Source organism: Carcharhinus amblyrhynchos, chromosome 27, assembly GCF_965287045.1.
Source record: "Carcharhinus amblyrhynchos chromosome 27, sCarAmb.v2.hapA, whole genome shotgun sequence".
Lineage (NCBI taxonomy): Eukaryota > Metazoa > Chordata > Chondrichthyes > Carcharhiniformes > Carcharhinidae > Carcharhinus > Carcharhinus amblyrhynchos.
In genome coordinates, this window is record NC_137350.1 from 14,945,331 (window position 1) to 14,969,748 (window position 24,418).

Genomic DNA, 24,418 nt, shown 5'->3' on the forward strand with positions numbered 1-24,418 from the left:
GGGCCGAATGGCCTCCTTCTACACTGTAAGGATTCTATGATTCTAAATGAAGGGTAGCACATATTTCTGAGGAGGGAAATCGGAGAGCCAAACCAAATATTAGTTATGATTTAATATTGGTTACTGAGACTATCTACCTCAAGGTGGTATATTTACCAAGACTTTGCAACTTGGAAGGCAGAGAAAGTCACTGAAGACAGAAACAGTAAATTGAGTTGAAGCGAATGTCAATTAAGACTGATGGTGAAATGAATGATTTCGCTGGGAGCTCAAATTGTCCCATCATCAGTTTTGAGATTCATGGGGTTTGAGAGATAGTGAAGTGGGAGATGAAACCTGGCACTTAGTCACACTTAAGCACACTGCAAATGCTTCCATCTAACAATTACTTCTAATCAAATTTACACATTAAGAGCAAAGTCTGATAAGAACCATGGCAGCAAGTGCTCTATTCATTCCCAAACTAGGGAACATGTCCTTTTAATTCAAGGTAATGGTGTTGCATGATGCAATTGTCAGCCTGCTTCAATTATCTTTTATGTCATAAAAATAAATCATATACTGCACTTAAGGATAGTTCTGTTTAATATTCAATTACACTTAAAGTCATCTAGCGCAATTAGTGCAAATCCTAAAATTACTGTGTGATATATAAAACCATCAATGCTGAGTGTAAAAATTGATGTGTTGTCAATTATAGCAAATTAACGGAATAAATGTCAGACCATCTGAAATGATTAAACTTGCCTCACTATTGTTTGCCCTGGCGTTTTGTAGATAGTGGTTGGGATTCTCCGCCCTCGTCTGCGACTGGGATTCTCTGGTCCCTTTGCTCTGAATGGAGATTGAGCTCAGTGTCAAGTTCTCCCTTCTCGCTGGGGTCAGTGAATTCCGGCTAGTGTGTTGAGACGTTGGCCAGAATTTTACCATCCTGCCCACTACAGAAATTGGAGCAGCCGTGGAGGGAACCATGAAACGATCCGTTGACTTTGGGTGGGATTTTACGGTTTTGGGACAAGCAAGGCTGTAAAATCTCACCCAGTGGTTTTTCATCTGGGGAACCCTTGTTCAAATTCAAGCCATCGATCTCACTTCTTCAGAATAGCCTGTGTTTGAACACTTCCCCTCTAGGTTTTGGATTTATTTGCACAGTTCAGGCACACTATGAATGAACTATCATTAATTATTGGGCTTTCAAAGGGTTTAAATTATGCAAAAATGTAGTTTGTTGAACTGTATTGGAATGGTAGGTTGTACATTTTGTTCATAGCTCAGCAATCAGAAAATGGGGCGACATGGTGGCACAATGGTTAGCACTGCTGCCTCATAGTGCCAGGTTTGATTTCCGGCTTGGGCCACTGTCTGAGCGCAGTCTGCACGTTCTCCCTGTGTCTGCGTGAGTTTCCACCGGGTGCTCCAGTTTCCTCCCAAAGTCCAAAATGTGTAGGTGAGGTACATTGGCCATGCTAAATTCTCCCTCAGTGTACCCAAACAGGTGCCGGAGTGTGGCGACTGGGTAATTTCACAGTAACTTCATTGCAGTGTTAATGTAAGCCTACTTGTGACTTATAAATAAACTAACTAACTAAACTAATCAACTTCAGTCAAATTCTTATTCAGTGGATGTTAACTGATGGACAGATCCTTGGTCACTGCATCCCATACAGAAGGCACCTCAAATGTTGAATTTGATTGAATCAAGTAGTACAATTTCACCAGCAACATATCTGTAAAATAAGAATGCAGGATTTACAAGGAAACTAATTAATTTAATGTAGAACTTGGGTTGCCGTTCTTTTAAATATACACAATATGGACTATAGTGTTTACCCAAAGGTTAATGCTTTTCCCAGCACAGATAGGGAAGGCTGCATATCCACATCACATGAAGCAAGGATATTTAACGTGCATCCATCCTGAATTACAGTCAATCTGTACACAAATACTTCCAGTGCTCTTATATAGAACATAGAACATAGAACACTACAGCACAAACAGGCCCTTCGGCCCACGAGTTGCGCCGATCACAACACCTTACAACACCTTTATTTTCCCATCTCCTTAGTGGAGGTGAGCTGGGAGGGGCAAGCCATTAGACAACTCCTGAATTCAGGCGGTCATTGTGTGCCCATGGTTCATTGAGTAATGGCAATATCAGGAATATTGAAAGTAGGTTACCACCCTCTAAATATTTCCTCTTCTATCTGTTGCGATCTACCCATCATAAATTGAATAGCATTCTATGTTGACAGTGATTCTTTCTCATCTTTCCTTCCGTCTTTATGTTCCACTGTACAGCGCAATCATGGCAAGTTCCTCAGAAAACTAATTTTATAAATATGGGTGGCCTTACTTAATGGATGTGAAATTGCCAGTTTCAGGGCCTATGAGGATATGAATTGAATCTACCCAAGCATAGGTCCCTTCCAGCCAGTAATCAACAGTGTCATCACATTGGCTCAGGCTGGACATGAACCCAAAATTAAGGGGTTAATGACAGATAACCTTCTGCTATTGTGATCTAAAAGGAAGGTTAAACTCGGTCTTCTGGATCTTTTGCAGGTAATTACAATTTTACACATCCAATTTGTCCTTTCTATGGATGGGTTTCTGTGGTGGCCAGCACTGCCAAAATATCAGACAATCCAGACTCATGAAGCCAGTGTCTCAGTTTAATGACATAACTTTTATTTAACTAGCAGCTGCTAGGAGAAATCATCAAAGGGTCAGGACAGTTCTGAAACAGAGCAGCTAGACCTCTCCAATAAAATGGCATTGAACTGGGTTAGGCACAGTAAGAAGTCTTACCTCACCAGATTAAAGTCCAACAGGTTTATTTGGAACCATGAGCTTTCAGAGTGCCGTTCCACACTGTACCTGAAAAGAATTGATTATCTGAAAGGACTCGCATTCTGACCATTATCTTGCAATTGAGTCTCTGTCTATACATACCGTGTTTGTGAATCCACCTCTCCACTCACCTGATAAAGGAGCAGCACTCCAAAAGGCTTGTGGTTCCAAACAAACCTGTTGGACTTTAATCTGGTGTTGTAAGACTTCTTACTCTCTCCAATAAAATCTGACATATACAATTCAAAACAGATCAATTATAGATTTTCTTATCAATTATTCCCGTCTTTCTTTAGCTTTCAATCATCTTCAATGCACATAAATCAACAATAATACCTGTCATATAACTTAGTCAATTTCATCTTACTGTCTGGCATAATGGCATTTTATTAGTCCGTGGAATCCGGAAGCTAACTCCTGTCTTGGCTGACCCCACTTTCTGTGTTGCCTAGTAACCTCAGACGCTAGTCCAACATTCAAATGAACATTCCCATGAGTTCCCCTATCGGTCATTGCCAAACCAGATTAATACATGACTCTACGTCTGGGCGTGCATCCATCTTATCTGGACAGTGAATAAACCCTATTCATGAAATATGATTAAGTGTTCAAGATATTCTCTTCATCTGAAATTCTACTGATAAAACTTGCATATTCTCAAGGCATTCTCTTAGAATATGGCTTTGCCTTAATGTCCTTTACCATGATGTTTTGCAGCAAATTGACTAAAGTGAACAATATTCCTTAAAAAATACACTGGTACATTCAAAACATCAGCATATGTGTTTTACAATCATATTCACTTGTTTAATCCTTTTACTGCATCTCATATGTATGTAAACTGCTTTCTTGTTAGCTCATAAGCCTGTTTAAAAAGTAATTTTAACTTAATCCTGGTTGTTCCAGCGGTTCCTTAATGTCTAATGGTTTCTAAATCTTTATTAATTTATTAGGATTCTCCCTCTTACACTTTCTTTTCAATTTTTTTATTAAAATATAACATTCTTGTGCCAAGAAATGAAGCTTTGGAAGGCATTTTACTTGAAAAAGTCTCTGTACAGAATATAATAGAGCTTTTCACACCTTGATTGATGGCTAACCTGATCGTTCCATCAAACCCCTTTTCTGCATCTAACATTTCAGTAAATGCATTGATTGAATTGATTTATTATTGCCACATGTATTGGGATACAGTGAAAAGCATTGTTAATTGCACACTACATAGATAAAACATACTGTCCATAGAGTACATAGGGGACAAGGAAAGGAGGGGGTGCTGAATATGGTGTTGCAGTTACCAACAGGGTGAAGAGAAAGATCAGCTTAATATAAGGTAGGTCCATTCAAGTCTGATGACAGCAGGGAAGAAGCTGTTCTTGAGTTAGTTGGTACATGTTTCTGGACTTTTGTATCTCTTTCCTGATAGAAGAAGGTGGAAGATAGTATACTCAGGGTGCGTGGGGTCTTTGATTATGTTGGATGCTTTCCCGGGATTGCTGGAACTGTAGATGGAGTCAATGGATGGCAGGCTGGTTTGTGGGATGGACTGGGCTACATTCACAATTCTTTGTAGTTTCTTGCGGTCTTGGTCAGAGCAGGAGCTATACCAGGACTCTTTCTATGATGCATCTGTAAAGTTTGGTGAGAATCATAGTAGATACGCCACATTTTCTTAGCCTCCTGAGAAAGTAGAGGCATTGGTGGGCTTTAACTATAATGTTAGCGTGGCTGGGATCTCTGTAAGAGAGTCTGCAACAAGTGGTTGTTTTGTCCTATTCACTCAGTTCTGTTGTACGAATGAAAATTTAATGGAATTTCTTCTGGGTAGGTTTCTTTCAACTACAGAAATACACTTTTGTTCTGAATTGCAAGATCAAGTAAATTATTTTCTTCAGACGCCACTAGTTCATGTTAGTTTGAGCATTAAGGGCCAATTACCAATTTTATCATGGGTCTGCACAAGGAAATTCAACACAACAAGTGATTCATATATAGCTGTTTATCTGATGAATCTATTAAAATCCTTATTGCATGCTTTAATTTTTAGCAAATGTAGATACAAAGGCACAATCACACAGTATTGCTGAGGAAGGGGGAAAATATGGAAACATTACATACATTTATCACATAAATAACTTTAATGATTGCAACAAGGTGGAATCTGCAGATCTATATCAAAACCATACAACTAGTATTGAGTGACCTCTCCAGGCTTGAACTAGGAAAGCATCCTAACTGAGCTGTGACTCTCAGCTCTGCTGATTGCTATAAGCTACGGAAGTTGCCTGGATTAAGGAATGTGATTTTAATTGTGGGTGAATATTGTTGCGTATAAAGCCATCACTGATCGTATCTTCTGCATTTTCCCTCTCAGTTGTTCATTGTAAAATCTGGTAATCAGAACTGATGATGACTTAGAGATCATAATGCAGCCTTATTACTAACACAAAGAGGGCTTGAATGGCTAACATTGAACTTTGGATTTTATCCAAGATCTTTTGCTTGATTCTCCAAGATCCATGTAAGGGCAGATGAGAGAGATAGGAGATCACTTAAGAGGGGATGACAGCCACACTATTCATTGTTGTCTAGTCAACATCTTTGGTCAATGACACATTGGCTACAAGGCACTCTTCTATCAGCTGTAACAGGCATTTTGGAATTGGGATGCTTCTTTCCACAGATGAAATTCTGATATTGACAGATTACCTAAGCACCTTATGTGATTTTGTTCATCGTCTTGAACAAGGCCCTTGTAGTGTTCAATTGTTCTGTGTTTGATTATGTGAGACTATTTGTTATTTGCGCCCATTGTGCTTAATTCATGCACTAAGACATCCAGATTCCTCTGTAACTCAGAGCTCTGCGATATCTCACCATTTAGATAATATACTTCTCTTGTTCTTCCCACCAAAATGGACCCTTACACATTTTGCCACATCTTTGTCCACTCGCTTAACCTATTTATGTCCCTTTGTATCCCCCTTATGTCCTCTTCACAACTTACTTTCCTATCTTTATTTGTCATCAGCAAATTTGACAGCTAGACCTTCAATTCCTTCATCGAAGTCACTTGTGTAAATTGTAAACAGCTGAGATCCCAGCACTAATCCCTTTGGCACACTACCCATTACATCTTGCCAACCTGAAAAAGATCCATTTATGCCTGCTCGCTGCTTCCTGTTAGCTAGCCAATCTTCTATCCACGCAAATACACTATCCCCTACACCATGAATTTTCATTTTCCGTAATAACCTTTGATGTGGGAATATATGAAATGTCTTCTGGACATTAAGGATTGTTTCCTTACCAGCCTCAGTTGATAGGGTGGTAGGAGGATTTACCTTGTATGGGGAAGTCCACAAATGAATGGGGTGGGAAGAGTTGGTGGGGGAATTGGGGAGGGCGGGGGAGGTTGAATGGGGCACCTCCTTTGAGACTTTGGGCACTCCCAAAGTGGCTAATGGACCTCCCTGACTTCCAACATCTCCTCCAACGCCCACACTCCAACCCCAAAGGGGATTCCTTGTCCTCTCTGCCTAACCCTTACCTTGCCATCCAAGCCCAAGCCTGAGGCTCTAGCATACTGACATTCTTCCTCTTCAGGGCACTGCACCTCATGTTGCTGAGGGCCCAGAGAACCGCTGGCCAATTGAATTGTCAGGTACCCCTCTAAGGTGGGACCTCCTCCCAAGTAAGGGGCGGGGGTTTTTGCTGCAAACATTGGACCCTCTTTCGAGTGTGAAGCAACTACAGGACAGGCAGAGTCAATGGGATTGTGTTCCCCATTGACTCTTTGGACGGTGGGACAAGAAAGCCTGGTGTCAAAAATATTCAGGACACTTTACCTCATTACACAACGGGACATGCAACAGAATGTGACATCTCAGCAGCACCACCAAGAGGGGCTTAGCAGTGCTGCCCCTGTTTGAAATATGCCTGGGAAAATACATTTAGAACAGATTGGGGAGATTCTTTGCCAGCTCACTGCCATGCAGTAACCGCAGTAATAACCATTGATCTTAACTTCACATTTTGCATCAGGAGCCTGTGCGTGCAGTGACACGCTGATGACTGTGTTTCTCTCAAACAGAATGGGCAGCACAGTGGCACAGTCATTAGCACTGCTGCCTCACAACACTAGGAACCTGGGTTCAGTTTCTGGCTTGGGTCACTGTCGGTGTGGAGTTTGCACATTCTCCCCGTGTCTGCATGGGTTTCCTCCGGGTGCTCTGGTTTCCTCCCACATTCCAAAATGCGCGGATTAGGTGGATTGGCCAAGCTAAATTGACAATTAGTGTCGGGGGATTAGCAGGGTAAATACATGGGGTGCGGGCATAGGGCCAGGGATTATTGTTGGCACACACTCAATGGGCTAAGAGGCCTCCTTCTGCATTGTAGGGATTCCATGATTCTATGAATGACTTCTGTCACTATCTGTGGAGTTTGTGTATTCTCTCCGTGTATTTCCTCCGGGTGCTCCCATTTCTTCCCACTGTTTGAAAGACATGCTGGTTAGTTGGATTGATCATGGTAAATTGTCCCCTAGTGTCAGGAGGATTAGCAAGGTAAATACATGAGGCTATGGGGATGAAGACAATTGTGGTTGGTGCAAACTCAATGGGCCAAATGGCCCCCATCTGCACCATAGGGATTCTATGAAAATGGAGTGATCTGAGTCTGGTTGGATTCTGAATGGACTCTGCCAAAGTTCCCCATTCCTGAGATTTGCTGAGACTTATACTGGGTCGTGGTGCTCATGTGTGACAGCATGAACTAGACTAGCTGACCCTCTGTTCTGGCATTTACCAACAATGGCAGTCCCTTAGCATTCCATACACACTAAGAGTAAAGAAGACTTTTTTTTTAACGTGTCACAATCCATTGCAAGGTGGATCAGCCATCACTGAAGAGACTTGTCTTCATAGCTATCACCCAATGAATCTGATCCCAATGAATAAAGAGATCACTATATCTGTGAAGCTGCTATTACGAAGGTAGATGGTTATGATGCTTAATGCCTATTTTGTTTTGTACTTATTCAAACCCATTTGGGAGACTCAGGGTGATATTTTATCAATTTTTATCCAAGTTCTGGGTGAGCTTGAAACTGGGGGAGTTTCAGATCTGAATTTTGGGTGTGTTTTCAGGCCCCCCCCACCCCCAATATGCAACCTGGCTGCAAAATTCTGACTGCGCCTGCTGCTCGCTGCAGAAGACTGTGGGCAGGCTTAACGTGCCCAAAAGCCTGCAGAGCGAGGTAGTGTGCATGTGCAGGCCTCTGATGCTGCACTAGCAGCGCCAGGGCTCTGACAGACAGAGACAGCTGTCAGCTCCCTGCTAGTGCAAGCAGCCTGAATCAGTTGCCTCACCGCTCCGCCCCCCATCCCCCGCATCCCCCGCAATCGTGGGAACCCGCACCCCAAGATACAGCACCCCCCCACTGCCCAGACCGATCACAGAGCCTCCCTCCCCTGCTTGTTGCAGCCCCACTTCCCTCCCCCAACTGGTCACTGTATAGTGGCCATTAGCCCCCCTCCCTCCTTCCAGCAATTGCTACAGAATGGCAAGACCCCCTTCCACTACTGGCTCCTCCCCCATTAAGGCTCCTCCCCCACCCGGCTCCTCCCCCATTAAACCGCCCCCATTGGCTCCTCTCCCCATTGGCTCCTCCCCCATTCGCCCCCCCGCCCCCCGCTGGCTCCTCCCCTGTTAGACTTCCCCCGATTGGCTCCTCCTCCAACTGGCTCCTCCCCCCATTAGCCACATCTCCTGGCATTGCACGGTGGGCATTGCCCAGGTGCCAGACTGGTATAGTGCAGGTACCAGGGTGGCAATGCCCAAGGAGCACCCCCTCCCCTTTGGCCCTCAGCCTCCCCGGGGAGCCTCACTCTCCTCCAGTTCCACCAGCGAGGCCAAGTCTACTGTTCCCCGTTCATGGGGAGCATGTCTCCCCTCGCCGGCGAGGTATAAAGGGGGAAGAGCCAGGACGACTGACTCGCTAATGACGTTTAAACATTCATTCCAATTAATTTGAATACATTAACCTGCTTCTCACCCATTCTTAAAATGGTGCCAAATGCGCTAATCGCTTTGTGCCTTATTATACGACTGTGTTGTGCCCGAACACGGGTACAAAGCGATGGTAAAATCCCAGCCTCAGTGTCCCATGTCGCCAAAGGTGCAACTTTCACTTTTCCAAATTCCTTCTGCCTCAGGAGTTGAAGGTCAACCCACACTTCATTCAATTAGAAGGAGCAGACGTTAAAAGCCCGGCTGATAAAGGTTAGTGCTGTCCAGAGATGACAAAGTGCTGGCAGTGTTTTTTGACAAGCACAAATACTGCTTGGGACGACTGATTCATTTTGTGCATTTAATCTCACAAGATAAATAATTCCAATCCAGCGGCGCTGACAAGTCCAGCAGGAGTCTCTGTGACAATAAAGAGTTGTCGGCGGAACATTTAACGATGCTCCACATTTCAGTGATTCTAATTGGTTCAAATCAATTTGTGTACTTAATGAGTATTCACCCTGAACAATCAGCTGCTGCCAATCTTATCATTAGATCAACAGACTTTCACAATCTTGATGGAGCACTGCACAGTGAGTTTATAAGCAATGACTGATCCTAGATAGACCAGATAGTGGCAGATTATCCACATTGACATCACTGTTGACTTACTGCCTAGATCTATATTTCTCTGGTTACTTTCAAGGGATCATTACATTATTACAAAATCGTTGAGAGTTATAGCCAACTTTTTTCGTAAGGCTTTTGATGAAGTTGTAACTCTGGTTTATGCAACTTCTTGATAGTCCAAATTCAGACTTGTCAGAGTGTCATGGTGGCACAGTGGTTAACACTGCTGCCTCACAGCACCAGGGACCCTGGTTCAATTCCTGGCTTGGGTTCAATTCCTGGCCTGTGTGGAGTTTATACGTTCTCCCTGTGTCTGCCATGGGTTTCCTCTGGGTACTCAGATTTCTTCCCACAGTCCAAAGATGTGCAGGCTAGGCGCATTGGCCATGCTAAGTAGTCCCCTAGTGTCAGGGGGACTAGTTTGGGTAAATGCATGGGGTTATGGGGATAGGGCCTGGGTGGGATTGCGGTTGGTGCAGACTTTATGGGCCAAATGGCCTTCTTCTGCACTGTAAGGATCCTATGATTCTATTCTATGGTTCTGTGAGATGTTGGTTAATACAGTGATAGTAAACTGCCTGTGACTGGGTAAAGCATGTCACGTGCTGCTATGGTGGATCACTAACACTAACCAGATGAGTTACCTGGATCTCATCGGATTGTCCTGCAGTAGGGCCAAGATGGCAAACTAAACCCAGAGTGAAAAGGAGAGTACCATCAGCTGCCACATCACTCCAACCTTACCACCTATCCCAGGGTGCCTTCGACTGGCAGGGGTTGTGTTTTGACCGAGGAGCTGGTTCACATTGAAAAACCAGTCAGGGGTTCATGCGTAAATTACCATTGCAGGCCTTCACTGTACTCAGTGTTGGTTGACAGTGTTCTGAATAAGCCCAGCAATGTATGCGGGGTGAATCTGAAACACCCACCGCCTCTCTGAATTGGAAAAAAATCATTTCCACTTTAGGATTGTTTTGTGAAATATAAAGGCAAAAATCATGGCTTTAGTCATTCACTCCCACAACAGCAAGGATTGGGGCAAGGACGTGACAAAACACACTCCAACTTCCTTCAGCAGCTTAACAGGGTGGATGTGGAGGGGATATTTATTCTTGTGAGAGATCTAGCGGTTGCTTTGTTAAAAATAAGGGGTCACTCATTCAAGACGGAGATGAGGAGAAATAATTTCCCTCAAAGGTTCACGAGTCCTTGGAATTCTCTTCTTGAGAAGTCATTGGAAGTAATACCTTTAAGTGTTTTTAAGGAAGGTGTAGATAGATTTTTGATAAAGGGGTGAAACATTATCGGAGGTAAGTGGGAATGTGGGGTTGAAGTTACAATGAGATCAGCCATGACCTTACTGAGTGATGGAGTGGCTCGAGGGGCGGAATGGCCTACTCCTGCCTCTAATTTGTACATTTTCTCTTTTGTTTCAGCCTCACCATGATTTTCTATTTCCATTTACTTTGATCAGGAGCAGTGTACAACCAGTGTTTGAGGCATTATTGCCCACTTTGCGTTGCTGGTCGAAGTTATAATTAATCCCCTAGTCTGGGATAGATTTGAACCAAGCTCATAATTTAAAGATCATAACATGTATATCACGTGTGGCTTTAATCCTTCACAATTTCTTCCCCAACAATTGTAGGCAGTCAAGTATGCTGTGCATAGTGATGAGCATATGATGAATTAGTGATTACTGTGTCATTTCACAACATTTATGTAGTTGCAATTGACTACTTGTAGCAAGTTTTAAAGTTGATTTATTAGCGTCTCAAGTAGGCTTACATTAACATTGCAATGAAGTTACTGTGAAAATCCCCTAATCGTCTCACTCCAGTGCCTGTTGGGTACACAGAGAGAATAGCACGGCCAATGCACCTAATCAGCACGTCTTTCGGACTGTGGGAGGAAACCCATGCAGACACGGGGAGAATGTGCAGACTCTGCACAGACAGTGACCCAGGCCGGGAATCGAACCTGGATCTCTGGCACTGTGAGGTAGTAGTGCTAAACAATGCCCCACCATGCTGCATAGAATGATATAGTCAGTAAATTTTATGTGGTTTATCCTTCAATAACAGCATGACTTCCACACAGTAATCTATTGGAATAGCAGCTTTGACAAAGAGTCATCCAGACTCCAAACGTCAGCATTTTTCTCTCCTTATCAATGCTGCCAGACCTGCTGAAATTTTCCAGCATTTTCTCTTTCGGATTCAGATTCCCTCTGTTCAAACATTACATTTTTTTTTAATTTTTAGGGGTTAATTTTGAGGTTTAAGCTTTGCTCACAGCCATTTATCTCTCTCACATATGTCCAGACTGTTAGATCTGCTGTTCGAGTTTCTGTGTCACTATACAATGTGTGATAGGAATCTAATCTTCTCTGAGTTAGAGATATTTTTTCTAATAAATGTTGGCAGCTCAGTTTCAATTTCAGGCCTCAGATGACTTTGAAAAAAGAATGTAAGTACGCTCTCTGTTTGTCACCTTTGACCTTCATCAAGCATCTGCTTTCAACATTAGCCTGACCTGACCGGTTGTGTTGTGTACATTGATACAATGATCCCATGTCATTGCCCAGATACATCCTCAGCCTTTGACCTTTGACAGATCCCACAGTGCCTGCGGCAATCTGCCTGAGATTCACCCGATCGGCACTCTGGCTGAAAAAGCCTTCTGTTAATTTTATATAGTTCCAGAGACACATGAAGAAGGTTTTCCGTAACCCATGAGTTCCATATATTGAACGAAAAGATTTAAACTTAAAAAAAAGGCATCTTAGCCTTGTTTTGCTACATTTCAAACAAGACTTTCTCTTTCTCTCTCCTGAAAACCAGGGGGAGGGTGATGTTACATTCACATCACTATATGCGTATGCTACTTAACGTGGATATGGCAGTGGGGTTCATGTATTTCCTCTGGGGGAGGTTTACTTATAAGGTAATGAATAGAAGGATTAAAGAAAGCTAAGGAACTTGCAAATTACATAGCTCCCTTCCTGACCTCAGGATGTCCCTAAGCAATTTGCACATAATTACGTCCAAAAAGGCAGGGGGGGTGGTGGAGAGAGGCTTGGCAGGTACCTTATAACCCCTGTAATTTGTTTAATAAATAGTGACTTTTCCTCCAATTATTTGCCATCTGTTGTCCCTTGCTATGAGCCTGGGGATAATTGAATCCTGGAGACTACTGTGGTCCTTCAATAGGTATGTGTAACCATTGAGATTAAACATCTCTGGTAATAACCATATACATACCTCATATCAATCACAGGACACTGTACTTTGATGAGACATTTTATTTCAGGACCTTTCGATTGTGTTACGGTACCAGAGCAGAAACCTCAAAGTATGCGCTGAAGCCCGACTAAACCCCAACAGCTTTTCTATCCTGACATTAGTATGAAGATAAAGACTGGAATGTTACGGTTGTGCCCACTGGTGAGATTTTCCCATCCCGCTGCGGTGAATGGACATTTGGCTGAGCACCAAATTCTCCGACCTTGCTGCAGCAGGAGTGTGGCGTGATCAACCAGTAAGATTGCACGTACTAGGGGGAGCTTTCCCAACCCATTCACCATGTAAATCGCAGTAGGCGGAAGACAGACTATGCAAAGGTCTGTTGATCTCGGGTGGGATTTTCTGATTTGGAACGGTGTGACCAGTAAATTTTGCCCATTATGTTTCACTCCAGGTATGATTCTACTGACACATTAGGAGTTTTTATCAAAACAAACTTTATTTAACAATATAGTTTAACTATAACAAATTAATTAGCTTTCCTTTTACCAATTGAACAATACTTAAACATGACAAGATGCAATTCTTAACTGCTAATCTATCTTGATTAGTTACAATTTGAACAATATTCCTCTTATAGACTTCTACTCCTCTTAAAAAATCAGTTAGCAAACAGCATATGCTTAAGTGTTTTTACTGGTTAACAGTCCTAGAACCTTTGACACCTCTGTAGCGAGAGCAAGACAGAGAGACATCTATTTTCTGACATTCAAACATTGGCCTCCAGAGAGACAGAGATACAGAGACACCTCTTGCTTCTTTCAGGACTAGGCAGAAACTGATTGTTTAAAAATCAAAGAGAGTTGTGTTTTCCCTGCAAGCTGAGCTCCATCTACTAACAAGACTCTTCCCCTGTCAATCGACCTAATCAAAACCCTACTCTGCAATCCCAGGGGAAAAAAAACAAAATAAACAAAAATGCATTAACTCTGACTCAATCAAACACCCCATTATCTAAAACCAATTTTTATCCTGGATTCTCAGCATGGTTTGCAGACAAATCAGCACGTTATAAACCAGAGCTGAATTTTATGCATACCTTTCACAAGAAACATGATATAAATATATTTCTTAAAGGCACAGTATCATCACAATTTAAGCATCAACTAAAATAATAAAACTGATGTATTGTTTTCATTGATTTACATGTCTCTGTTGCTATTTAATGGCTGAAGGATGGACAGATTTCTAATCAGAAAGGGTATCAAGGGTTATGGGTATTGAGGGAAATTACCACCAGAGTCAGACTGGAGGTTCAAAAGTACAGCTTTATTTCAGACACAAAGCTTTGGGGAGAAAGCACTGGTACTCTGCAGTACTTGGCAGCTCCCTTCTCAATAATACAATAGGAGTAGTGCAGTTTTATACTTTTCAGACAATGGGTAGTCCAGACATTAGCCATTTAACACATTGTTATAGTTGAGTAGGATCGATAGTTAACACATTGTTACAGTCAGACATACACAGACATTAGCATTTAAAATTGTATTGTTTCATAGAATGGATACATTTCCTCTATCAGTGACTATCAATGACTTAGTTTTGGTCTATACATACAGTAATTGGTTTTCCTGCATTTATATGTTTCCGTTCCCATTTATGGCTTATCTGTTTATCAGACCTTATTGTCCTGAGTCTGTCCTTATCTTTAAAGTGCCTCATGGTCTTACTGGCTTCCTGTAGTATTTGTTTCCTGCATGTTTAACTTTAAATAACTGTCTGTGCTGCATGTTTGAATTTCAAGTGGCTGCGCTAAAGTCAGTGCCTGCTTAATGTTTCTTTCTCAGGTAACCTTTTTATGTGCCAGGCCACCATTCTGTTTGTCAAGTACCCATCTTTATGATTTTCCCCACTTCATGGGGATAAGGTGGGAATGAGGAGCTGAGGATTATCACATCAGATCAGTCATGATCTCATTAAATGGCAGAGCAGATTCAATTGGCCAGATGGCTTACTTCTGCTCCTATGTCTTATAGTCTTATAGGTTTCAGTCCATGGAGTATGGAGCCTCTGTCGGAAATTTCATGGGGTGGGGCATTGAAGTAGAATTTCCACTTGGTGGGCAATCAGCAATCTGGGTCAAAAATGATTCCTAAATTTTCTTAATCTTGAGAAATGTATCATTCCTTGGGTTTCTAGGGAAACACATTTAGATATCTTGAAATGTAAGACCTGTCTTGGATTAGTCCAATCAAATAGTATTTTGAAATGTGATCATTTTAAAAATCTGCTTGGAAGTGTATCCCTTGACATATTGAAGAGTGGGAACTCAGTGCAGTTTGAACAATAGAGCTGAATATGGGATTATCACAAAATATATGGTGTATGTACTGAAAATGCTGGAAAATCTCAGCAGGTCTGCCAGCATCTGACAGAACTCTGACAAACAGCCATCTAGATTAGAAACGTTAAGCTGTTCTGTCTCCACAGATGCTGTCAGACCCTACTGCGATTTTTCAGCATTTTCTGTATTCCTGAATCCACAATATTTTGTTTTTAAGATTAATGTTCACATGGTTTGACTGGATAGCGGGATTCCTGATGTTGCGGTTCCTCTGTGTATCCCAATGACAATGGGGAGAGGCACAGGATCAGCAAGGGATCTGATTAGTTAGTTTGTGACCATGCCAAGCACATCCTATTGATGAAAGCCTGCTATCCCGGCAGCAATCATAATACATTTCTCCCATGTCAGTCACCTCTACCCACCATCTTCAGCACTCCCAAAGGAACCAAAGACTCACTGGGGATGACTATTCCCCTTCACTACACTTGACTGATAAGTCCCTTCCACCATGCCACCAGGTAAGATGAATGTGTGCACAATGAAAGCCATGGAGCCCTAGGAAACATTGTCAAATATATAATTGATCCACTGAAAGAATGGTCAGGATTATAACGGGATAGTGGAGACTCAGTAAATTGACTGGAAGGTCAGGACAACCCTACATCAACTGTTCATGAAAGCCTCGAATGCAATCTGCAAGAATCAAATAGATCATTGCTTGCAGTTGGGGTTTCTGTCTGTCTAGGGATAATGTCTGCCCCCTCCAAGTACCGCTGGCCAATCGAATGGTGCCTATTTTTCAGATACCCTTGTCTGCCCTGGTGCTCTTATGTAGCACCAACCCTGTGGCTTCAGCATGGTTGGTGGACGGATGCCGACTTTTACTGGACGGGACTGCAGATGACCTTGAAAGATCCCCACTGGCATCTCTGAACTTTGAGTGCTGAGCTGCAGATTACAGCATAGCAACATGGGCAGCAGCAGCCTGGCTGAAAGTCAGTAGCAACGGTACTGGAAAAGAGGCAGGGGTGGGAGCACGAATGCAATCATGCTGCGAGCGGATACAAGGACCATGTTTCACACAGTACCACTGTCAATCCCATGGGGTAGCACCTTCGTACCCTGTTGGGGAACTGCTGGACAACCACAAGAATCCCTTTTTGAGTGCTGGGATCCACAGCTGTGCTGACAGTAGTTTGAGCCCACATTGACAGCAGGCAGGGCTGTTGTGACCTCTATCTGAGCTTCCACTGAAGCGCTGTGGTCCACCTGTGGTGCAGTGGAAGTTGAGACTATGACCACCAGATCCTCCGTGATGGGCAAACTATTGCCAAGGTGGAGAAAGTCACCAAACACTGGTGGTGGAAGGGATGAGCTCCATTCTCTATGGGATGCTCAGTATCATGTTGGATCTGGATTCTTCCATCTGCTTTGTTAGTTATAAGTCGATGGCTGGTGGGCCTGTCACTCACCCAGATTTGCATGTTCCTCTCTGTTTCCCTGTGTGGTGCCAGTTGAAGTCCTCAAGTAAACTTTCTTTAGCTTCATCAAAATGGCATTTTACCGCCTGCTCCACCATTGACATGCATTGAATGTCATGAAGATCTTTAGTTTAGAAAAGTGTCATGTGTCAACACAGGCTTGGTGGGCTGAAGGGCCCTTTCCCATGTTGTACTGTTCTTTGTTTTTTTGCTGTATGTACCTGAAAGTCTGCCCTTATACCATCACAGACATTTTGGACAAGTTAGTTGAGTAAGTAAACTTTTAACAATGTGTTCATTGTTAGTTACTTCTTAACACCCTCTTGGGCACTGATAATCTAAAACACACACACACACACACACACACAAATACACACCACTTACGTATACATACACACAAATGCACACGTATATACGAACACACAAAAATACACGCAAAAAGTGAGTGACACGGTGGCACAGCAGTTAGCACTGCTGCCTCACAGCGCCGGAGACCCGGGTTCAATTTCTGGCTTGGGTCACATCTGTGCGGAGTCTACACGTTCTCACCATGTTTGAGTTTCCTCCGGATGCTCCGATTTTCTCCCACAGTCTGCAAGATGTGCTGGTTAGGTGCATTGGCCATGCTAAATTCCCCATCAGTATACCTGAACAAGTGTACCGGAGTGCAGCTACTAGCTTCATTACAGCGTTAATGTAAGCCTACTTGTGACACTAATAAATAAACTTAAAACTTAAATAAATACACACACATACAAATACACAAAAATGCGCACACACATATAAATGCACACATAAATACACACTCATATTCATGCTCACACACACACGCAGTCTGATCTATGTAGTTTAGCCACTTAACTAACTGACCACAATAAAGTTGTTCATTATTGAGGGACTTTTCAATCAAACCTAAAAACATCTTGAGTGCCTCCATATGACACATTAACATCTTTCAATGTTTTACTGGGCACTACCCTCTGCTGGAACTTGACCTCTCTAATATTCTCGGGCAAACTGATGATAAATTGATTTTTTAAAAAGGAAGCACAAAGACAGAGTGCAGCATCTGCAGTAATGACAGCCCAGGTCAGATCAATGAAAGAAATTGCCCTGATAGATTGATGGTAGGTCTGCTTCTGGAGTAGCTTTTTAATCCAGTCAAGTAAAACATCAGTTAACAGAGGAAAAATAGAATGTCTGTTAAATCCTGAATCACCAGCTGACATTTCTTGATAGCAGTTTGTTAAACACAGGCGCCAGCATCTGAACAGATTGACTTATTCCCCCGGTTTTGACTGCAGTTTTATTTGATCATACAATGCAAAGTAGTTGATGAACATTTCCTGTAATGGGTGAACACAGCCTATTCCTATTCTGTGATCACCTGGACACATGCTGCCAAGGTTACTTTTGATACTTTGCGGATTTGAGCTTCAGGTAAATTTTTTTTTTTGTTGACACGTCAAGTAAAAGCACGAGGTTCCTAATGCAGGACATGACCAGAGCGAAAAAGGGAGAAAAGAGAAAAGGAGGTCATAAAACAATGAACAGTAATTACCTGGGGTGGCACAGTGGTTAGCACTGCTGCCTCACAATGTTAGGGACCCGGGTTCAATTCCCGGCTTGGGTCACTGTCTGCAGTAGCAGGACAGGTGCTGTGAATGACTCTATACTGTCTTTGTGGACCTCACCTTCCATCTTGTCAGCAGAGGTAGACTACTGTGGAGAATGAGCTGTCCACCTTTGTTCCTGGGCCACATTTCTCCTTTCCTGGAGAATATCCACAGTTCTGTCAGTGGACAACCTCAGACACTTTCAGGATCAGTACAGGGCTGTATCCTCATGTCAAGCCTTATTGGTCAGCTCAACATTTCTCCATGATGATATTTTCGGGGCTCAGATGAGGGTATCAACTTACACGCCAAAACCGAGGACAAGCCACTCAAATTGGCAAGACTGCACACAAAGTATATCCTTGTTTGTGAATTGCTGATGATGCCATGCAGCATCCCAAACTGATGTCCATTGTAACAGCTTGCAGCTCGATTCTCAAAGGCCAAGGGAGGTTGGATTGACAACAGAATCAGAGGGCTCAAAGTTACAGAGCAGACTTAGAGACACCACCTTCTATCAACAATGACAACCTCACTCTGGAGGATGATGACAGCTCCCCATATCTTGGATTAACAATTGCCAGCAATCCAGCTTTTGATGCTGCAAACGTCCGGTCAAAGTCGAGAAGAGGTGTGCAGACCAACAGCAAGCTAACCCAAAATATGAAGCTCCATGCGTATCAGGCTTGCGTCCCCAGCACCATCCTTAATGTTGGACCCATTCATTCCTTTGAACAGATGAGGGGACAGCTGGTATGGGGTTTTAAAATGAATTCCTTTCATTGGAACGTAAGAAAATTAACATGACAGAAGCAAAAAAACAAAATAACCTGGAGACTGGCTGCAAAGCCAATCCTTGAACTGAACTTGAACAGGATCTTGAAACTGAAACAAATCCCCAATATATCTCAACACTTATCTTGTTATTGTAAGTGTCCTTTGCAGGCTGTCTCTGTCTAGAAAAACAAGTGCTGCAGCTGCTGTTATGAAAAACTTGTTTTGCCTGCACTGTATACTCTTTAGGAATACAGTCAATTACTAGTTAGCCCAGCATGCCTTCTGAGTTTTAAAATGTAGTCAAGTCAGCAGAGTTAGTTCATTTCTACAGTTTAGCATTTAAATGTAACTGCAGAGGCAGAAATATCTTAAAATGATATCTTTGCATAGACTGAAACAAACAGAGGATCTCTCACTTTACAGTAACGAATCATGAACAACTTATGCAATACAAATGTTTTCAACTTCCACCTGAGCTGCCTCAGCTGAATGTTGGGCATCTCCTGGCAAAATAGTGTGCTGAATATGGAAGTGTGACAGTGTGCACTGTTCATGTTTTCCCTCTTGAGTCAGAGGTGACACTGTAGGCTGGGTCACGTGAGCTGAATAGATGACAGCCATACCTCCAGGGTCAGGCTCTATTGCGAGCTTACTATTGGCATAAGACTAACATAAGACTAACAGGGATGCTGGCCTTCATAGCGAGGGGGATTGAATATAAAAGTAGGGAGGTCTTGCTGCAGCTGTATAGGGCATTGGTGAGGCCGCAGCTGGAGTACTGTGTGCAGTTTTGGGCGCCGCACCTGCGCAAAGATATTTTGGCCTTGGAGGGAGTGCAGAGGAGGTTTACTAGGCTGATACCAGAGTTGAGGGGGTTGAGGTATGAGGAGAGGCTGAATAGGCTTGTACTCGTTAGAGTTTAGAAGAATGAGGGGAGATCTCATTGAGACGTATAAGATGATGAATGGGATGGATAGGATAGAGGTGGAGAGACTCTTCCCGCTCAAAAAAGACAGTAGGACTTGGGGGCACAGCCTCAAGATAAAGGGGGGGCGGTTTAGAATGGAGTTGAGGAGGAACTTCTTCACTCAAAGGGTGGTGAATCTCTGGAATTCTCTGCCCGTTGAAGTGGTGGAGGCTGCCTCGCTAAATATTTTTAAGACGCGGGTTGATGGGTTTTTGATAAGAGAGGGGATTAAGGGTTATGGGGAGAGGGCGGGAAAGTGGAACTGAGCCACGACAGATCAGCCATGATCTTATTGAATGGCGGGGCAGGCTCGAAGGGCTAGATGGCCTACTCCTGCTCCTATTTCTTATGTTCTTAATTTGCCCACAGCTTTATAAATATAGGAATATAGGAATTAGGAGCAGAAGCAGGCAAATTCAGCTCTTGGAGTCTGCCCTACCAGTCAATCAAATCATAGCTGATCTCTCCCTAGACTCAAGTCCACCTCCCCACCTGTTCCCCATATCTCTCTTTCCTTTTTTTATTAAAAATATGTCTATCTCTTTGATATGAGGTTATCTGTAACTGGGACTTTGAGTTGACTGGGATCAGAGTCGCTGCATGGGAAGTCCTCGCTGCTGACCAGGGTGCCAGGAGACAGGCAGGCTGAGACGGCGTGGAAAAAACAGAGGACAAAAAACGTGACCAGATGGTGGAAAAGCGAGCCCAGCAGACGGAAAGAAAACACCAGTTGACCTCAGGGCAATGCTATTAAGCTGTGTCAGCTGCAGAAGTGATAGCCACTCACAACTTAGCCTCTCCGTCCACAACAGACAATGTGCAATCCAGAAGTGGCATTCAGCCCGGGCACAGCCCATCGATGGGTGCCATTCAGGTCCCCATCTTAGACAGACATTAGTGAATCAGCTGGGCTTTTCTGATTTTTTTGGCACTTTCTGTTCAACTAACAACTCATCAAATTTATTGAATTCAATTCTAGCTGAAGATTCCTAGTTGAAGTCAAGGTGGCAGCAATTAAATAAAAAAGTGAACAGTTAGTAACCTTGACAGGGTATCTCAAAACTGTATTTATAAACCAGTGTATTCTTCATCTTAGAACACATCGCAGAACACAAGTACATCGGCAATAAAAATTCAAATGAAATGCCTTAATCTTTTATTCTACAATTTTCCTATTCACAGAACCATAGAATCCCTACAGTGCAGAAGGAAGCCATTTGGCCCATCTAGCTTGTAATGGGAACAATCTCACTCAGGCCCTAACCCCTTAGCCCCGTCTATGTACGCTCCTAGTCCCCCTGACACTAAGGGGCAATTTAGCTTGGCCAATCAACCTGACCTGCACATCTTTGAACTGTGGGAGTAAACCTGATCACCCGGAGGAAACTCATGCAGACAAGAGGAGAATGTGCTAACTCCACACAGATAGTAACCCAACGCTGGAATTGAATCCAAGTCCCTGGCGCTGTGAGGCAGCAGTGCTAACCATTGTGCCACTGTGCTGCCCCAATTCCAAAACTAAAGGATCTTTTTGTCCTTCAGAACATTTTATCTCAACCTAATTGTCTTTACAGCGGGCTTGAAATGGCTGAGGTCTCCGTATAGTTGGACTCCTGGCTGAATCTGAGTTTATTTACTTATGTCTGTGACTAATTATTTTGGTTCTGTGACAGCGCAACCCAACCTCAATGCATTATTGCAATTACATGTAATTGCTTGAGCGATGGAAGAGAAAACTCATTAGCCCGGCAATCAAATTAGGAACACCCAATAATTCACAAAGAGAAATGCTCAAAGCACAGACTTAAAAACAACGGTGGCGTAGTGGTATTGTCACTGAGCTAGTCTTCTAAAAACCCAGACCATTGCTCTGAGGAGCTGGGTTCAAATGCTACCATGGCAAATGGTGAAATTTGAATTTGAAAAGTTAAAAAATATATCTAATTATTATCAATTGCCTCTGCAGTGTAGTGGATAAATGTGAGGTTATTTACTTTGGAAGCAAAAACAAGAAGGCAGATTACTACCTGAGTGGTTGTAAATTGGGAGAGGGGAGTGTGCACAGGGACCTGGGTGTCCTTGTACACCAGTTGCTGAAGGTAAGTATGCAGGTGCAGCGGGTAGTAAAGAAGGCAAATGGCATGTTGGCCTTCATAGCGAGAGGTTTTTGAGTCCAGGAGCAGGGATGTGTTTTTGCAATTATACAGGGCCTTGGTGAGGCCACGTCTAGAATATTGTTTGCAGTTTCGGTCACCTTTTCTGAGGAAGAATATTCTTGCTCTCAAGGGAGCGCAGCAGAGGCTTACCAGACTGATTCTGGAGATGGTGGAACTGATGTATGAGGAGAGATTGACTAGGTTAGGATGTTTTCACTGGCGTTTCGATGAATGAGGGGGACCTCACAGAGAAATTTTAACAGGACTAGTCAGGGTAGATGCAAGAAGGATGTTCCTGATGGTGAGAGAGTCCAGAATCACGAGTCACAGTCTGAGGATTCGGGATAGACCATTTAGAACAGAGATTAGGAAACATTTCTTCACTTAAAGAGTGGTGAGCATGTGGAATTCATTACCACAGAAAGTAGTTGATGCCAAAACATTGAATGTACGCAAGAGGCGGCTAAATGTAGCGCTTGTGTCGAATGGGATGGGTGTTATGGGGAGAAAGTAGGATTAAGCAATTGAGTTGGACGATCAGCCATGATCACGATGAATGGCGGAGCAGGCTCAAAGGGCTAAATGGCCTTCTCTTGCTCATATCTTCTATATTTCTATGTGTGTTATCATGTCCTCCTTACACTTGGAAGGTCGCTGGATCAAAACTGGGCAGAAAGGTTACATGACCTCCCTTTAGGGAAGGGTTGTTTGTACAACTTATATTAAAAAAATGAAAACTTCTTGCTTTCACTCTGAAGACGCTGTGGAGGAATAAAGCTGTGTATCCTTAAAGTGTGTGATTGTGTGTATTATAAGAAGTAAAGTGCTGTGGATATCATCCTGGTCAGATTCTGATCACGCGTGGTATGAAAATCAGTAACAGGGCAGGCAGTCGGGTGTCACATTCTGTTCATTCTCTTTCGGTGTTGTAGCAGAAAGAGATTATTCTGAGACTTTGATATCAGGCTCCCTTTAGGAAATCACAGCATCAAAGGACTTGATTTTGTTGATTTTGAAAACCATTCTAAAAGTCAAGACACAATATTGCACGTTATATCAGTTATCATTAGTTAGTCAGCCTGTCATATTATGACAGGTAAATGCCAGCAGATGTTCCCTTAATATTTGAATAGATGAATACTTTGCAAATGAAGTGCTGACTATACCAGTATCATTCCTAAATCCTGTAGTGAACCAATTAGTGTCTTCAGTTGATGTGTCCCTTCCACAGTTGACAGATTTTTTACTGCTGTCTTCTGGCTGCTTATCCAGTTACCCTCACAAACGTCACAGGGTGATGCCACTGATAATTGTTAAAGGAATTGGATGGCACAGGTGGCTGCCTCACAACGCCAGGGACCCAGGTTCTATTCCCGGCTTGGGTCACTGTCTGTGTGGAGTTTCTCCCCATGTTTGTGTGGGTTTCCTCCGGGTGCTCAGGTTTCCTCCCACAGTTCAAAGATATGTAGGTTCGGTGGATTAGCCATGCAAAATGTGCAGGGTTACAGGGAGGGATGGGCCTGGGTATAGAAACATCGAAACATAGAAGATAGGAGCAGGAGGAGGCCATCTGGCCCTTCGAGCCTGCTCCATTATTCATCAGATCGTGGCTGATTGTCCAGCTCAATAGCCTAATCCTGCTTTCTCCCCATAACCTTTGATTCCATTCGCAACCCCCCCCTCCAAGTGCTATATTTAGCCACCTCTTGAATATATTCAATGTTTTGGCATCAACTACTTCCTGTGGTAATGAATTCCACAGGCTCACCACTCTTTAGGTGAAGAAATGTCTCCTCATCTCCGTTCTAAATGGTCTACCCCAAATCCTCAGACTGTGACCCCTGGTTCTGGACACCCCCACCTTCAGGAACATCCTTCCTGCATTTTGTCTAGTCCTGTTAGAATTATATAAGTTTCTGTGAGATCACCCCTCATTCATCTGGACTCCAGTGAAAACAACCCTAACCTAGTCAATCTCTCCTCATACCATCATCCCTGGAATCAGCCTGGAAAACCTTCAATGCAAGAACATCCTTTCTCAGAAAAGACCAAACTTTTCAGGGAGACATCGAAGTCTCGATGGGCCGAATGGTTTCTTTCCACGCTGTAGAGATTCTATGGTTCTAAATGATGTGAACATTTATATTAATGGAAATCCTTCAACAAATGTGCTGAGGTTTTTGTGTAATTGTACACAGTTTAGCAAAGGAAGAACTAAACAGAACTTAACTTCCATTGTTTGTATTTCTCCCCACCCCACCTTGTTGAAAGCACCGATTATTGGTTGAGGTACAGTTTCATAGACACCTTGCTGTGATGTATATTGTAAATTTAGTC